The sequence below is a fragment of the Herpailurus yagouaroundi genome, unplaced genomic scaffold, assembly GCF_014898765.1.
Source record: "Herpailurus yagouaroundi ecotype Mexico unplaced genomic scaffold, PumYag 213, whole genome shotgun sequence".
Taxonomy (NCBI): Eukaryota; Metazoa; Chordata; class Mammalia; order Carnivora; family Felidae; genus Herpailurus; species Herpailurus yagouaroundi.
In genome coordinates this window covers 10,473,912-10,490,834 of record NW_024412444.1, presented here as the reverse complement: position 1 = coordinate 10,490,834, position 16,923 = coordinate 10,473,912, and the positions used below count along the sequence as shown (strand labels likewise).

The 16,923-nt window shown below is 45.6% G+C and overlaps 1 protein-coding gene across 4 annotated transcripts in view; it reads left to right on the top strand.

Annotated features, from left to right (window-relative positions):
• The first annotated feature begins 7,383 nt into the window (after nt 1-7,383).
• Nucleotides 7,384-16,923, top strand: part of ABHD6 (abhydrolase domain containing 6, acylglycerol lipase) — a 54,176-nt gene continuing 44,636 nt past the window's right edge. Inside the window, exon 1 of one of the 4 annotated variants that reach the window (XM_040454650.1) lies at nt 7,384-7,758. The gene's annotated coding sequence lies outside the window, so the exon portion shown is untranslated. Of the gene's footprint in view, nt 7,769-11,847; nt 11,868-14,153; nt 14,175-16,923 lie in introns of those variants that run through there. The other 3 variants (XM_040454649.1, XM_040454652.1, XM_040454651.1) reach the window with 3 other exon arrangements.

Genomic DNA, 16,923 nt, shown 5'->3' with positions numbered 1-16,923 from the left:
GGTTAGAATAAATTTATGAAGTAAGTACTATATTACCCCTATTTTATAGAGGTGTAAACTGGGACCCAAAGAAAGGAAGCAACTTGTCAGAAGTGTCTACTTGGTAAATGAAGAGTCAGGCCTGTCAGAGAGCAAATCCTGTGCTCCCGGCTATCACTCTGCACTGCCTCAGTGGTCTCATGTATAAATGTGGTGCAGATGAAGTCTCGAACGACGTTTGAGATGAATTCTCAGAGACTGGAAGGAGACTCCTCTGGAAGCAGTAGTCAGTGGAAGTCATGTTTCCATGGAGACCCAATCAGATCCAGCCAAGCTGCGTTTACATGTAGCCATAGCAGTGGAGAGCTGCCATCACTCAAATGTGGTGGATTTCTTAAGAAAAAGACCCTCAGTAACAATTTCCTGAGCTTCCACCAACGCCCATTCTATCATTCAAGACTTTGGTGGAGTCTCCACGGCAGCCTGCAAAATGTGAGTCATGTGCAAGTGTAGAAGGTGTTCATTGAGTACTGTGGTTAAGAGCACAGATTTGGAGACAGGTCTGTCTCTACTGCACCACTTGCTGGCTACACAAGCTTGGGCAAGTTACCTAACCTTGAGCCCAGTTTCCTTGTCTGTTAAATGGTGGAAGTCATAATATCCACACTGCACACTGTTGTAAAGATGAAAACAAATGGGATAGTGCATGAAAAGCACAATGCCCAGGACAGGGTAGGGAATGAAGAAGTGTTCACTACCTGTTAATTAACATCTGCTCATCCTATGTTTTTAAATGAGAACAATCCACTTGAGAACTGACACAAAGGAGCAGATGACAGTCTATTCCCCACAGCTGTGTTCTCCCCTTTGCTTTGTCTGCCCCACACCTCTCTACTTCCTCCACTGTCCTTTCCACCTCTGGCTCTTTGGCCTGTTTCCAGCCACTTGTGTGCTACTGGGAAGAGATGACCAAACTTGGTACCTCCTGCTCCAGTCCCATTGGGTACCCAGTACCTCCAGTCCCTACAACCCCAACTGGGGCATCAGGAACCACTGCCTGAAGGGTGACCAAACTATAATCCATCCACATGGATGTGTGATCCAGCTCCCTGCATGACCTCACAGCTCAGAAAGGAGACAAGATAAAAACAAATGAAGAAGCATTATCCTTTTGATAAATTAGATTAGAGGGCATCGTGATTTAAATGGCATAATGTAACATACGTCTTTGAAAGTGGCATTAAGATGTTTATATCTAAGTGGCTACCTGGTGGGATGCTTAAGGGTCCCAGGAGAGACACCAGGGACAGCTAAGAGGGACAGGTCTCAGGACAGTGTCATGAGTGATGTGGATGCTGAAATGAAACCTGTGAGGACCTTAAGAAATATGTGTTTTCTTAGCAAGAAGAACTATGTGCTAAACACACACACACACACACACACACACACACACACACACACACACACACATTAGTAGCCTTCAGCCATTGATTCTCAGTTCATGCTGGAGGCTTCATAATCTCTGTTCCCCAACTGATCCTTGACTATTCAAAGATGGTTTCTAAGCCCCTCTCAGAACTGGGCGAGCCCAGTAAATGCTTGGTGTATGAACCACACTGATGCTGATGGCTGATATTATGCACACGTCCTCTGTGCCAGGTCTGGTGCTAACCTGTAAACACACTATTCAGCCTGATCTTGTCTGCAACCCTGTGAGGTTGGTACCATCATCAATTGTTCGTCATCACCTCCTACGTATAGATGGCAAAACTCAGGTTTACCTAGACGGATAGCTAGTAAGTGGCAGAGCTGGACCCGGATCCACCGTCTTCACCTGAGAGTTGTTCCAGTGACTCAGACACTTGGAGCTCGTGTTTGCTCACCTGCTACCTGGCTAGCCCAGCCATCAGTCCCAATTTGGTACCTGTATCCCCAGTGTCCTCGGGGTACTGCTATCTCCCCTAACCTCAGTCAGTGTGGTTTAGGTGAGGTAGGAAAGGATTTCTTAAACAGGACATAAAAAGCACTAAACACAAAGGATAATTTGACAAAATTAATGTTTGTCCAAAAGCACTAAAGAAAGTGAAAACATAAGCCACAAACTGGGCTTTGCAGCACATATAACTTCAAACCATTAAGACACAGACAATTAGAAAGATGGGGAAATGACACAAACAGATATTTCACAGACACGGAAACACAATGGCAAACAAATATATGAGTAATTGCTCAAGCCCATTAATGATAGGTGTAAAGATTAAGATCACAATGAGATACCCCTTCAGACCTACTATATTACAAGCAGTCCGTCTGATGGTTCCAAGTGTTGGCAAGACCCTGAAGATATTCTCCTATGTTGTCCTTCTAAAAGTTTAGTTTTGCTTCTTATGTTAAAGTCTTTAATTTATCTTGAATTAATTTGGAGAGGGGTGGGTTGTTAAATTCCATGTTTTTCTATATGAATAATCAATTGTCCTAGCATTTTTACCGAATTGTCCCTCCTTTCGCCAGTGATCTAAAATGTCACCTCCCTCATAAGTCAAGTTTCCTTATGTATGTGGATCTGTTTCTGTGATTTTTTTTTTTTTTTTGAGCAGGCTTCATGCCCAGCATGGAGTCCAATTCCAGGCTGTGAGATCAAGACCTTAGCTGAGATCAAGAGTCGGATGCTTAACCAATTGAGACACCAAGGTGCTTCTTTTTCTGTGATTTTTATACTGTTTCATTAGTGTTTTTTTGTTTTTTAATTTTTTTTTTAACGTTTATTTATTTTTGAGACAGAGAGAGACAGAGCATGAACGGGGGAGGGGCAGAGAGAGGGAGACACAGAATCGGAAGCAGGCTCCAGGCTCTGAGCCATCAGCCCAGAGCCTGACGCGGGGCTCAAACCCACGGACCGTGAGATCGTGGCCTGAGCCGAAGTCGGACGCCCAACCGACTGAGCCACCCAGGCGCCCCTGTTTCATTAGTGTTTTTATCTATCCCTACATGAATACACACTGTCCTAATAACTATACTTTTATAACAAGTCTTGATATCTAATTTTTCTTCTTCATTGCAAATATTTTTACTTTTCTTGGAGCTTTGCTCTTCCATATGAATCTTAGAATCAGCTCATAATTTTCTTTTTTACCAGCTTGTAATTTTTTTTTTACCACCTCGTTCCTAATTAATTATTGAAAAGCCCTGTTGAGATTTTGATTGGAATCATTTCTGATTTTGAAGGAAGCATTTCTAACTTTTCATTATTGAGAATGATAATTGTTGTAGGTTTTTAATTTTGGTGGCCGCCTTTTAACCTGCAAGGAAGTTCTCTTCCTAGTTTCCTATGAGTTATTACCAAGAAAGACTGTTGAATTTTAAAATTTTGCAAACATTGGGATGATCTTATGGTTCCCCTTTAATATATTGATGTGGTTAACTACAGGAATAGATTTCCTAATGTTAAACTATCCTGACATTCCTAGAATAAACCTGTCTTGGTAATGATACATCATCCTTTTTATATATTGCTGGACTCAACTTACTAATATTTTATTTAGGATTTTTACTTCTATGTTTTTGAGGGATTTAGGAGTAATATTGGTCTGATCTTGTTTGGTATGGAATTTAGACTGGTATAATAGGGTGAATTGGGATGTGTTTTCTCATTTTCTATTTTCTAGAAGGGCTTATGAGAGAGTAATATGATATATGTCTTGAAAGTTTAGACTCACTTCTAGAATCACCAGGCTTTAGTTTTTCCTTTGACTAAATATTTCACCAATTTCTCTAATAATTATAAGATTCATGTTTTCTATAGTTGACAACTGATAGAATTTGCTGGTGAATTGAACTTGTTATCACTATGTAGTGTCACTTTCCATCCTTAATGATTTTGTTAGTCAGTCACCATAACACAGTGGTGGTGTTTCTTTTGGATACCGTTTGTGAGGTGTATCATTTTCCACACGTTTACTTTTAACCTTCCCAAATTCCTATATTTTTTGGAGTGCCTCTTGAAACAGCACCTCTTGGATTTTTGTAACATCCAAGTTGACAATTTCTGACTTTTAACTGATGAGTTTAGTTAATTTACTATGATTATTAGTAAATCTGGACTTTTTTTTTAATTACCTTTTTTGGGAGGAGGAATCTTACTTTTTCTACAATTCTTTGGGTTGGTTGGCATTTGTTTATTGGCTTATGTAATCCCCCCCCCCCCACTGGTTTGAAAGTTATACATGTTATTTATATTACTTTAGTGAATACCATTGACAATGTACCACACATAATTAATAAAGCCAAAATTACTATCTTAATTCCCTTCCCACACAAATGCAAAAGCACTGGGACACTATTTTTTTTTTTTTTACCACCTCATTCCTAATTGATTGTTGTCTCTTATTTTAGTTCTGACCTTGTGTAAACATACAGATTATGGGGGCGCCTGGGTGGCTCAGTTGGTTGAGTGTCCAGCTCTTAATTTCTGCACTGAGTGTTGTGCCTGCTTGGGATTCTCTCTCTTTCCCTCTGCCCTACTCCTCTACTCTTTCTCTCTCTAAAAAAATAAAAAAATTAAAAATTAAAAATAAACTTATGGATTATGCATTATGTCATCATTATTGTTTTGTACTGACAATTTTGTTTAGATTCACTCTATTTACCAATTTCCTCACTCAGTATGCCTTCTTTCATTTCAGTTCTTAATTGGGTCTTTTTTTCTTCTTTCTGAGGTATACCTTAGAAGTTCAGTTAGTCAAGTCTTCCAGTTGTAAATTCATTTTATTTGTATTTAACTCTTATTCCTGAAAGGCTGAGGATCCAATTCTCAGGTCTTTGGAGATACTATTCAATGCCTTTGAGTTTCCTATGTTGCCATTCAGAAATCTGCAGGAAATCTAATTCCTTTTCTGGGGAATAATCTGCCTTTTTTATCTCTAGCTGCTTTTAAGTTCTTTGTTTTTATTTTTATTTATTTTTATTTTTTTAAAGATTTTTATGTATTTTAAGAGAGAGAGAGAGCAGGCAAGTTGGGGAAGGGCAGAGAGAAAGGGAGCGAGAGAATCCCAAGCAGGTTCCATGCTCAGCATGGAGCCCAACACAGGGCTTGGTCTCATGACCTGACCCAAAATCAAGAGCCTGGATGCTTAACCAACTCTTAATTTCGGCTTAGGTCACGATCTCAGGTTTGTGGGTTTGAGCCTCATGTGGGACTCTGTGCTGACAGTGCAGATTGACAGTGTGGAGCCCGCTTAGGATTCTCTCTCCTTTCTCTCTGCCCTTCCTCTGCTCGCATGTACACACATGTGCGCTCTCTCTCTTTCTCTCTCAAAATGGATGAATAAATTATTTTTAAAAAGATTTTATTTTTAAGTAATCTCTACACCCATCATTGGGCTCGAACTCACAACCCTGAGACCAAGAGTCGCATGTTCTACCCACTGAGACAGCCAGGCACCCCTTCTTTGTTTTTAGTGTCCTGCAGTTTCACTACAATGTCTCTTGGTGTGGATTTCCTATTATTTATCTTGCTTAGGATGTGTTATGCTTCCTAAAACTGGGGATTCATGTCTTTTTTCTGCTTTAGAAATTCTCACCCTTTACCACCTCAAATATGGCCTCTCCTCTTTTTTAAAAAAAACTTTTTTTAACGTTTATTTATTTTTGAGACAGAGAGAGACAGAGCATGAACGGGGGAGGGTCAGAGAGAGGGAGACACAGAATCTGAAACAGGCTCCAGGCTCTGAGCTGTCAGCACAGAACCCGACGCGGGGCTCAAACTCACGGAGTGCAAGATCGTGACCTGAGCCGAAGTCGGCTGCTTAACTGACTGAGCCACCCAGGCGCCCCTGGCCTCTCCTCCTTTGATGCTGCTTAAATGGATTTTAGATCTACTCAGTCTATTCTGCATATTTTGTAATATCTTGTTTTCATATTTTTCATGTCATATCACTCTGTTGTCTTCTGACTAATTTCTTCAGATAGGTCTTCCAAACCAAATCACCATATTTGGTTAATCATGATCCACGAGAATCCTGAGCAACTTACTCTTTGATGAGTACACTATCCCTGAAGCTCTGAGAACAATTTCATGAAGCATGTCGAATGCAACTCTTGAAATCTGAATGATGAGATGGCCAACGTCTTAGAGGAAGATGCTTCAGCCCAAGCCAGGGAGATTGTCCCTAACTCTGGATGGATTCCAGCAGCCCTAACAGAGGCAGATTTTACGAGGTAGTTACCAGTGGCCTCAGAGATGTTCCTTTGCCACATCTCTGAAGCTTTTTGTCCATGACCCATTCTTAAAAACCAGGACCTGCCCAACTCAACCAGGTTCTGCCAGTCTGGAGGGTTTGGCAGGAGGGAGGCTGCCTTTGTGGTGGAGTTAAATACCAAGAGAGTCCTGCTGGGCACTGGTCCCACCTAGGTCTGGAGCAAGAGGCAGACAAGGAAGCCTTCATTCAGGGCAGCAGAAGATACCGCTCCTCACCCCCACCCCTCACACACTGCTCAGCACATAGTAAGTGCTCAGTAAGATTTTATTATATGAATGAATAAACACTCTGATGGAAGAAGTCCCTAGTGCAGTGTGGGCCTGCTGGAGGAAGTGACATCTAAATGGAGGCATAGAAAAAATAAATAAATTGAGGCACAGTCAAGAGGAAGTAGTCAGGCCAAGAAGAAAAAGAAGAGTTCTTGGTGGAGGGAACAGCCCATTCAAAGGCCAAAATGGTAGAATTCAGCTTGGGCACCCTCAGAATACTAGATGAGGGTGCAGTGGTAAACTGAGGCCAGATGCTCAAAAATCCCGGCTTTGTGGTAGATAAGCTAGTCAAACAACACCATTTGAATTTAATGGGTGATAACTTTTATGCTCCCCTCCTAATTTTTTATTTATTTGCCTAATTAGGTTTAACTGTCCTTAAAAAGAAGAAACGACCATAGTGGGGATTCAACCAGCAGTGGATGAAAGCCTTTCCAAGATTACTATTTTTGTCCCACCCTCTCCCCCACCACCCCCAGCTTTGGAACCAGGTGCAGGGTTTGAATTCCCAATTCTGTCCTTTATAGGCTGAACCCATGGGCAAGCGGCTCACCTTTCTTCTGAGAAAGGAAGCTAATCACAACGCGTACCTTACAGTATTAAATGAGACGACATGTGTAAGGCAGTGTTGCTTGGCTTGCCTGTGAGCCTGTGCCTATCTTTCTGAGCCTTTGGGGGGCAGAGATCCAGCCAGAGTCACTTTGGAGCCACGTGCCCAGTAGCACTAGGCACATAGTAGCTGCTCAGTAAATGAAACAACGCCTCGACGAACTCTGGCGGTGCCTCGTGGAACTGTGGCTCCTTGGGTCCCAGTCCGTAGCCTTAGCCCTAAGTGAGCTGTTTAGGGGCGGGGCGGGGCGGCCGGGTTCTGCCCTCTGCACTTAGCGCTGAGCGCGGAGAGCAATAGGCGCTGGCACTGGGGCCTGGGCTCTTAAGTGCTTGGAGACAGGTTGCGGAGGTCGGGTTGTGGAAGCCACTAACTCGCCCCTACGGGTTTAACGCTCTGAGCTGGGGCGCAGAGGAGCTTAGAGTAGACTGGACGCTGCAGCCGCGGAGCTGCGCCAGGGGCGACGAAGGCGGAGCCGGCTTTTCCGTCGGCTGACTCAGGCCGGCGCGGCGCGCCTTTAAGGCGTCCGGCTGAGCCCGGCGCGGGGAACCGAGCGACGCGGGCACGAGCGCAGCTGCCGGACGCGAGCGCGGCTGGGGGACGAGGACTGGCCTCTGGATCCCGCGGCACTATCCGGGCGCCTGAGGTCAGGTCAGGTGAGCGCCGGCGGGCCGGGCGGGGGGTGCGCACCTGAAAGGGAGGGTATCCGGGGGCTCCCCTCCCCCCCCGCCCCGGCCCTGTGACCTGCCCTCCACTTTTCGTTGCAAGGCTGCCTGGCCGCCCCGCAAGCGGCGCACGGGGCGAAATGGGTCGGGAACCTGCACCTCTGTTTCTACTCGGTTCTCTCGCTCCGGCATTAGCCCCTGCACGCTCCCCTCCAGTGCCTGGATAGGTTTGACATTCCCCGAATCCCAGATGCCCCTACTTCCCAGGCGGCCTTTTGCCCTAAGCCCAGGGACGAGGTGAGGCTGGGTCGGGGACCTGCACCCTTTTTCTGTTCCGCCTCCCACCGCTGGCTCCGGCACCAGTCCTTCTGCGTCCCTCCGGGTGGCTGGATGGTTTGGAGGCTCCTGCACCCTCGTTCCTCCCACTTCCCGAGGAAAGGCTGCAGCTCGACCTCCCAGCTAATGGCGCCAACCCCCGTCCGGTCCCCAGATATCTGCGCCCCTCGGGACCTCCTCCAGCCAATACCTACCCCCAGCAGCTTTTTAGCTCACTTTTCCTCAGCCCACCCCAGTTCCCCTGGCCTCATGCCCTCTCCTCCCAGCAACCCGTGAGTCAAGATGCTGGTACAACCATCCCAACAGCCCGGTGCCGCCCGGCAACCCCCAGCATCCCCCGCCTACACTTTCACTGGCTTCTTGGCAGCCTTGGAAATTCGGATTGTGTAACGCTGGCTGCAGGGCAGAGCACATGCAGATGAGTGGAGGAGGCCAAGTTGACAAGAGAGATAGGGAGAGAGGAAGAGGGTGCCAGAGGGTCTAGAGGCTGTGCATCCAGGGATATGTGCCTTGAGCCCTTTTTGTGCTTCGAGGTTTGGTTGATTAAGAAGAGGTTTCAGCTTGGACTGGAGACCAGCATTTGCCTCACCTCTCACCTGTCCAGAAAACCCTAATGGCTGGCTCTACCTGGCTGGGAGTTAAGTTATTATAAATAATAGCTGACATAGAATAAATACTGGCTGCCAGATCATGTGCTAAGCACCTTTAGAGGATTACCTGCCTTACTTCTCCCAACAGCTCCCAGAGGTAGGTACCAATGTTATGCCCATTTCTCAGAGGAAGAATGTGCCCCCTTCCCAGGGCAGAGTGAATCTGACCTCAAAGCCCCCATTCTGAACCACTAGACTTATTTTTACCCAACTGTAACTAATAAATTCTTATCAACATTTTTATAACATAGGAAGTCAGAAATAAGAGAAATTAATAATCTATGTTCTTAGCACCAATTTATTTTTCTAAAAATATTTTCTCAGACCAACGAGGGGTCCTGGGTGTCCTCCTCAAGGAGACTGATGCCCAAAGAGAAGGGACATGCTGGAGGCCATACAGCTAAGAAGTACCAGGGCTGGGGTGCTAAACATGTCCTGGGATGGTCAGTCCTCACTTCCTGGGTTCCCAGTACTGCCCCAGCCCATCAGCCTAGGCCCCTGGAGATTCTGTTCCCTCTTTGTATCCTGATTTGCCCCCTCCCTCACCCCCTGCCTCCTGTGCTATAATCCAGGCAGGTGACCTGCTGCCTTTGCTTAGGCTGTTCCCTCCTCTGGGAATGCCCTCCCTGGAATCTCTGAAGTCTAAATCTTACCTTAGCTCCAGCTCAGCGGTCCCCTCTAGGAACACACCTCTGATTCCTCCCCTGGCCCCAACTGAAAGTGATTCCTTTCTCCCCTGGGATCTTATAACTGGGATCCTACTGCCTTCCACCTTCATGATGGCATCTGGAAAGTTCTGTCTGCATGTGTCTGCCTATGCTCTCTGGGGCAACTATGCTGGTGGGATCAGAAGCGTTCCTCAAGACCCTTTTTCCCATCTGCCTGGTGAAGCCCCAGGACAAAAGGGGAGAGAGAGAGAGAAAGAGAGATCTGGGGTGGGGGCCCCCGGGGGAGAGTTATGACATGGTTTCCAAAGTAACGATAGACTCAGAATTTCTGAACCCTGCAACACCAAACTCCCTTCATTGAGCTACAGCCTGATCACAGGGAGAATGGCTCAGCATGGTACCTAACATTATGATTACAGGTTTGTTTTTGTTCATGACCCAGAGGATTCCCCCCAGAGAATCAGAGAGACTTGGGTCCAAATCCCACTGCTACCACTGCTACCTGTGTGGCCATGGGCCTATTATCTAACCTCTCTGAGTCTTAGCTTCTGGTAATGGCACCTGTTTCAGAAGGCAATGGTAAGATTTAGATAAAGCACAAGGTCCAGCATGTGGTAAGCACTCAGTAAGCACCAGCTATTATGGAGAGTGAGACAGTGTTGGCTCCACTTTGAATTACTGGAAATGTATTCAATCGTTACTGACTGGCTCATATTGACTCTGCTTAGAGGTGGGCCAGAGGAGTCCCAACCAAGAAGAGGTAAGCATTTTTTTTTTAAGATTTTAATTTTTAAATCATCTCTACACCCAAAGGGGGCTTGAACCCACAACCTCAGGATCAAGAGTCACATGCCCCACCGACTGAGCCAGCCAGGCACCCTGAGATAAGCATCTTGTGTGTGTGGTCAGAAAGGCCTCTGAAGCTTTCTTCGACACTACACCGTCCATTGCTTTGGTAAAAAGAATGGCCTTTTCTGTTTTTTAGCTTTAAAAATCTGAGCTTTGAGTTCTGTGAGGCTGTGAGCCTGCACATATCTAGAGTAAACGTGTGAATACAGTTCATGCAATTGTAAGTAATTGTGAAACTACTGATAGGAAGATAAAACACTCCTTCTTAGAGGTTACATGGGTTTGCACTGTGTGTTGGTTCAGACTTATCTTTGGGGCAAAAGGTTTGAATCAAAGATTTACTTTGGATTAGGGAGGGAAGGAAAATAACAGTGAGTGTTTTTTCCTAGTAAGCAGCTCAGAGTAGAAATCAGCTTCCCTACCAGTCATATTCTTTACCAATGCCTGATTGTTTTGGTGACTAGGTCAATTTTTACAGTGATGAGTGTTCAAAAGAAAAGGACCAGGAATGTCTCCCTCAAAGCTAAGTGTGTGGAATATGCTGGAAAACCAGCTCGGTGGGTTGAAAAAAAAAATCGTTAAAATTTCTCCTAATTTGATTATTGGCGTAAGTTATGATTGCCTTTGATAATTTCAAGACTGTTGCACTTAGATATTTTAAGTCATACATTTTTGTAAGTTTTCATGGTTCTGTGGCATTTAGCAGGCTATAGGACTTTATCTCTGTGACCCTGTAGGGACGTAAATACTTTTCATACTGTCAACGTGGTGGCTATCAACTTCAAATTAAATAAATTTAAAAATTCTCTTCTTAAGTCACACTAGCCACATTTCAAGTGCTCAATAGTGACTGTATTAGGTAGAGCAGATGGAGAACATTTCCATCTTTCCAGAAAGTTTTGCAGGATGGTGCTGTTTATATCAAAAAGGCCATGGGCGAACAGGGTTAAGTTCCATTCTTTCTGGCAAGTCACTCACGGACCAAGAAATGGAATGTGCCGAGGATATTTCATTGTCAAGAATTAGGATGATACTAATCCCCTTAGCCTCATTTTCGCTTTCTGGTTCACTGTCGTTTAACCCTGCCAGGTTCAAAGGATTAGGGAGAAGATGGAATCAAATGAAATGTCTTCTAGCAGTGTTTCTCCATCCTGGCTGCGGGTTAGAATGGTCTAGGGAATTTTAAATTATTTTATTTTATTTTGAGAGTAAGAGAGAGCGCGTGCAACTCACATGCACAGGAGCAAGGGAGGGGCAGAGAGAGAGAGAGGGAGAGAGAGAATCCCGGTCAGCCTGAAGCAGGACTCGATCTCACACCCGTGAGATCGTGACCTGAGCCAAAATCAAGAGTGGGAGACTTAGCCAACCTAACCATCCAGGCGCCCCCGCCTAGGGAATTTTTTAAAAATACCCATGTCCAGCCTCTGCCCCAGGCCAAATGAATCTGAATCTCTGGGGATGGTTTCCCAGAATCTATATTTTTAAAATGCTACCTGGGGGAGTCTGTGCAGCCAGGCCTTCAAGACTGTGAACTTAAAAGAAAAAAAATCCCTGAGGACTGGAAGACAGTGTTTCAAGGTCGATATAGTAAGTGGCTAAGAATGCTCCTTATTGATTTACTTTAGCAATAAATCCAGGGTTGGAGGTCAGTGGGTTCACTTCCTCCAAAAGGGCTCTCGGTTGAGGACAGCTTTGTCCCCAAGGGTGCATTTGGCAGTGTCTGGAGACATTTTTTCTTGTCACAACTTAGGGGTGGCTTCGAGTGGGTAGAGGTCCCAGATTCTGCTAAATATCCTACAATACATAGGACAGCCTCCCACAACAAAGACCTAGCTGGCCCAAAATGTCAGTTGTGCCACAGCTGAGAAACCCTGATCTAGACACAATTTTTGCAAACCAAAGTCCTATCTGACCTTGGATGTAGTTGTCTCTTGAAAGAAGGTCAAGATATGCTCCTAAACTGGGCCCTCAGAAACCCTCTGGATCGTATTCCAGGCTTTCCGATCCCAGAAGCCACGTAGGGTGTCACTGCCTGTCGTTGGATGCGTTTGGGGCTGCACCAAGGAAACTGCTGATTCAGGGGCACAGGGCAGTCTGTGGATGATGTGGGGAGAGGTTCTTACACTGCTGCAGGTTGGGATCCTCTTCTTTTTGTGAAGCAATTATATAAAGTAATAGCAGCCTTTGCCTTGGGCTGTTTTCCAGAAGCTGTGGCTCTGTGGCTGTTGGCGTTGGATGTTTACTTTGTGATATACCCCAAACAAGATTCGAGCCTTGTGTGTGATGAATTTTGGGAATGGAGCAATGGGCTAGACTCTGAGAGTATCAAGACAGCAGCACAGACACTCCCACTGACTCCCACATCTGAGTGGCACTGGAGGGGATGGAGGGGTGGCAGGGCTGCCTCCCCAGGCCTGGGAGGGCAGGCAGGGTCTTCCCGGCTGTACAGAGTGAGCACTTGGTATCTGCCCGTCACTGCTTGGGGCAGTCTCCACGCATCCTCTCATTTTGTCCTTTCATAGGGGCTGTAGGAGGTCAGCTGATTCGCCAAGGTCACACAGCTGGTGGGTAGCGGAGCAGAGATTTGAACCCAGGCTGTAGAACTGCAGAACTGAATCCCCCGAGGAGCATTTACAGACTGGGGCTGTGCTTCCCAGCCGAGACTTGTAGGATGAGCTGGAGCTCACCAGGCAGGGGGGAGAAAAGGCACATGGGGGAGAGGGTATCATGCGTGCCAGAGCCGTGGAGGTATGAAAGAGCATGACATGTCAGGGATTATAGCTCACTCAGAGATGGGGTGTGTGTGACAGGAGAGGATGATGCTTGAGAGACGGGGAGGTATGAAATCCTATGTAGCCACGTGAATCGTGCTGAGGACCACTGGGAGCCACTGGTGGAATGGGATGGAGGCAGAGAAAGAGCTGTGTGACATTGGGCAGCTTGCTTAACCTCTCTGAGCCCCAGCCTCCCATCTGGGAAAGTCCTCTAAAACTCAGCACTGCGAAGATTGTTCATTTTGTTGGTGACCATGAGGAACAGAGTGAAAGAGTGGCCTGCAGTGGCACTGGTGGACAGCCCTGTTGATTTGTGACCTCCTGGCTTATCCTTATTTACAAAGTGCCTGCCACAGGCAAGGCAGTGTGTCATCAAGTGCTGTGGCGAGGTGCAGAGATGTAGTAAGACTCGTGTTGAAGACTTGCAGCCTCGTGGAGGGCGCAGTGAGTGTTCTCACGGGTACTGTGATAAAAGACACATATCCCCAGGGCCACAAGAGACGAGTATTCCGACAAAATATCTGAGGCATGGAGGTTCCTAATGCTTGGGGGACCAAGGGCAGGTACACTGAAGGAGATAACTCCTAGCTCTGCCAGAAAGATTCGTGAAGGAAAAGATCGGGGTAAGTCATGGGCATCTTCCAGGTAGAGAGATTGGGGGAAATAGAGAAAAATAAAAAACCAGTTCAGGTGCGGTCACCCAGAGGGTCAGAGTATCAGCATTTCTGGTATCTGATTCCCTGCGGTTTCCAGATTATAGAGGGGAAGCAGAAGTCATCATAGTAGGAAAATATTCAGTGATGAACTTGCCACGTACAGACTGAGCCTCCACTCTATCACCCCTCCCTCTGTATTCAAGCCAGGCTCCGGGACCATCTACATCTTGGTCATCTCTCCCAGCTCGTAGGATGTTTTGCAAATACATACAGGACAAACACTGAAATTGTAACTCTTGTGAGAGAGGCAAGACTTCATGAAATGAAAGCAAGCGATGTTGGAGGACTGCTGGAATGACATGTCAAGGCAGTAATAGATGAGGATCTGGCAGTGTGACACCTGACGAAGAAAAGGGGAAAGAGGCTTGAAAATCAAACAAGCAAGCCCTTGAGAGATCAATTGGGTATGTTTGCAAAAATGTCCTTTTTGCAATAGCACTGGTCACCAAATGTTAACTGGAAGGATTTATCAGGCTTTAAAATGATCCACGTGAGATTTATTCTTTGTTCTAAGAATTAGCACAGGATTGCAGTTATGACCTAATTTTGTTTAATGTTTACTATTGCTTTTAAAATACATTTGATTTGGGTTTTTTTTTAATGTGGATTAAGTTCTAAACAGAACTGTTTTCCTCTTAACTGTGAACTCTCCCGTACCACGTCCCTTTTTCTGATGCTGATTCTCCTGGGTTATAGAGATGTCCTTCGGAAGGAGATTCTGGCTAGAAAGAAGGTGGGGACCAGCTCACAAAGGGCCCTGAATGCTGGACCTCTGCTGGGAGCCAGAAATCTTGTCCTGATTAAAAAAAAAAAAAAAAAAAAAAAACCTCCTGGCTGTTGATAACAGGGCTCCTTTTTGTGGAACTCCGACTTTGTTCCTGCAGTTAGAAAATGCTGTCGACCAACTTCACCTCCTTTAGAAGTGACAAAACCCTCTTTAATCTCCTTGCTTTTCCTTTTATTTTGAATCACAGATTCCACAATGGGAGAATGTTTTTCTTTGGGGTGCTTAGGTTCTATTTTAGGCCCTCTGCTATTGCATACCCATATAGAAGGCTATTTTAATTCTTTTCAGTCATGTGGAAGATAGTCACTTAAGCGGTGCTCTTTCTAGCACTTTACCTTTGAGAGGTGACCTCAGCTGATGACAGTGCATGCATTTGCACTAATCTGTAAGAGAGGTGCTGGAATAAAAATTTGTTCTGGACTCCCTGAGAGCCTGAAGGCTTTGGGATCTTTGGAGATCAAAGGTCAAGTGACTTTGGCTCTTCATTTATCCAGCAGGAGACTGTCTTGTATTTCTGTAGAGTTTCTTGTTTAAAACAAAAGTTTTGGAGGCGCCTGGGTGGCTCAGTCCGTTAAGCGTCCAACTTCGGCTCAGGTCATGATCTCACAGTTTGTGAGTTTGAGCCCCATGTTGGGCTCTGTGCTCATAGCTCAGAGCCTGGATCCTGCTTCAGATTCTGTGGCTCCTTCTCTCTCTGCCTCTCCCTTGCTCATGCTTTCTCTCTCTCTCAAAAATAAGTAAACATTAAAAAAAAATTAAAACAACAACAACAACAACATTTTTTTTAACGTTTATTCATTTTTAAGAGACAGAGACAGAGTGCAAGTGGGGGAGGGGCAGAGAGAGAGGGAGACATGAAACCTGAAGCAGGCTCCAGGCTGTCAGCACAGAGCCTGGCGCAGGGCTCAAACCTGCAACCATGAGATCATGACCTGAGCCCAAGTTGGATGCTTAACCGGCTGAACCACCCAGGCGCCCCTGGGCTTTCTTGGCAGGCAGTTATTTCAGACCATCACCATAGTCTACATCTTAACCGGAGCAGTGGTGTTTTGAAGATGCTAGGCTAGGTCAGGGCATACGTTGCGTATTTTATTGCTTGTTTCTTGACTGATACAATTTTTTAGAAGACAGCTGCAAGACACATGAGCTACTTCCCTTCCAGCAGAAGTCCTGATTGAACTGCATAACTTTCTCCCCACTGACTGTGTTCCCTTCTCCAGGCAATCGGGGTAACAGGATTATCTGGTTCTCTGATTCCCTGCCCACAGGACCAGTCAGGCTAGGCTGAATTTCCTTGCCCGACAATCTGCCTTAGCTGGTAGAAGCAGGGGAGGGAGTGGTGGGCTTGTCTGGTTCTTGAGCCAGAACACCCAGGGGAACCAGTTGCCAGCACTTTGGAACCTAGAGAGACAGAGTTCTCCTCTTATCAGTACCTCTCCCAGAGCCACAAAGGAGATATGCATTTCCAGTTTATGCACATGTATGGTTCCAGAATGGAAATCCTTATCTTTTGTCTTAGAATGCTGGACTTGATCAAGGACTGAAGTTCCTGTCAAACTGACTTAACCTTTGGATAGTCACACAAGGCAGGAGCTCTCCCAGTCTTTGTTATCTTAGTAGGCAGCCTGTGTAGCTTGTGGAGAGAGAGAGAGAGGGAGGCAGGCTGCCGTCCTTCATATTTGTATTTGTTTCTTCCCTTATCATGTGAAACAATTAAGGTTTGGTCGCTCTCTCTCTCATGGGCCTTTTTTTTTTTTTTTTTAAATAAATTGAACTCCTGTATCTTACTTACTTATTTGTTTATTTTTGAGAGAGATAGAGAGTGGGAGTGAGTGAGGAGCAGAGAGAGAGAGAGAATCCCACAAGGTGTAAAGAGAGAGGGAGAGAGAGTGTGGAGCCCGGAATGGTTCTCAAGTTCACCTGACACGGGCCTTGAGCTTATGAACTGTGAGCTCATGACCTGAGCCAAAGTCGGATACTTAACCAACTGAGCCACCCAGGCGCCCCTGCTGTGGGCCTTTTAATTAGCTTAGAGTCCAGAACTGGCCAGAAGAAGTTTTTGTGCTAATGAAAGTGTTCTCTATGCTCCCTGCCCAGGATGGTGGCCATTAGCTACATGTAGCTCTTGAGCAGGTGAAATGTGACTAGTGCACCTGAGGAACTGAACTCTACATTGTATTTAATTTTGATCAATTTAAACAGCCACGTGTGGCTAGTGGCAACGTATTGGACAATGCAGGATAGACCATTCTATTTCAGGACTTTATATTATACTTTGTAATTAAATAGAGAAAGCCTTACACATGCACATGATAGTAATTCAAAAGATATAACAGGGGGCCACCTGGGTGGCTCAGTCAGTCCAG